Here is a 1321-nt window from a genome sequence, read left to right as displayed (position 1 = left end):
CATGACAAGTCTTGATTCTCATTTTTTCCCCTTACCCCTGCCCTCCTTTCACCCCCTCCTCCCCTCCCCATCTACAAACACTTTATTTTCATCTTGTGTTTTTAATGGTACTGTCCACCTAGACCCTATTCAGGATCCAATTCAAAATCGTGCTTAATATTTATGAACCTCTAATCTCCTTTTATCTGAGAAAATTCCTTCATCTGAAGATAATGATGTATTCTGAAGAACACAGTTCATCTACACTGTGAATGGTGCCTTGTTTTGTGTTTGTCTGTTGTTTTCTCAGTATTAGAATAGTGTTGTGTGTTTCCGGTAAAAACAAAAACAAAAACAAAAAAACAGGCCTGTTTTGTCCCCCTGAGTATATCACATACATTGTTGGGTGATTTCAACAACTTTCTCCCTGCCAGCCTGCTATATTGGGTAGGCAAAAATGGTCAGTTAACAATAAGCCCAACCTAGCATGACTTTTGAGAGGAAACTTCAAGTTTTCATCTAGTTATTCATGGCACATTGAAATTTTAATCTAGAGTCCCAGTTGGTTCTTTCATCAAGGAATGCTTTTTACTTTGTTTCAGTGATTTTCAAAACTACCCAGGTTATGGAATACCTGGAAATCAGGGCCCCTTTTATGAACTTTTGAATGACTCCCTCTCTAAACATATAGTGAAAACAAACTGTAAACCTTCCACTTCTCTGAACTAAACATTATCAATTATCTCTGAACTTTCCTGTCAATAACTTCTTCCTTGCTCTTTCATTTTGTTTTCTGTGAGTCCAGTCTAGCAGTCCAAGAGTAGGTGGGTCCAAAGTTTTAAAGAAAAAAATGTGGGGAAAAGTTATAAAGAAATGACATATTGTGTCCTACAAGTTGAAAAAGTATTGCCACTCTTGGATTTTAGCTGTAGAATCATTTGCCGAACACAACTACCTGCAAAGAAGAAAGATTAGAGCTATGGTTCCCTGTAGCAGTTTTTTTTTTTGTTTGTTTGTTTGTTTTACCACTGGTAGGTGAGTGACTATGTGTGCAAAGTGAGTTTGAATGTCCCCATTGAAACTTATGTTGACATCTAAGCAACATGATGAGTTGTACGAGGGTGAAAACAATCTGATCATAGTATATGGAGATGAAACTTTGGGGAGGTGATTGAGGTCAAGTAAGGTCACAGAGTTGGGGCCCTGATCCAATTGGCCTGGAGCTTTGTGAGAAGAGGACGGACCTGGGTCTGGGGATTTAGCTCAATGGTTCTGCCACCTGCCTCACAAGCACAAGGATTGGAGTTCGATACCGAGTACCAAAAAAAAAAAAAAAAAAAAA

The sequence above is a fragment of the Fukomys damarensis genome, unplaced genomic scaffold (genome assembly GCF_012274545.1).
Source record: "Fukomys damarensis isolate Sample0158 unplaced genomic scaffold, DMR_v1.0_HiC HiC_scaffold_16, whole genome shotgun sequence".
Classification (NCBI taxonomy): domain Eukaryota; kingdom Metazoa; phylum Chordata; class Mammalia; order Rodentia; family Bathyergidae; genus Fukomys; species Fukomys damarensis.
Note: the sequence above shows the minus strand (reverse complement) of the source record.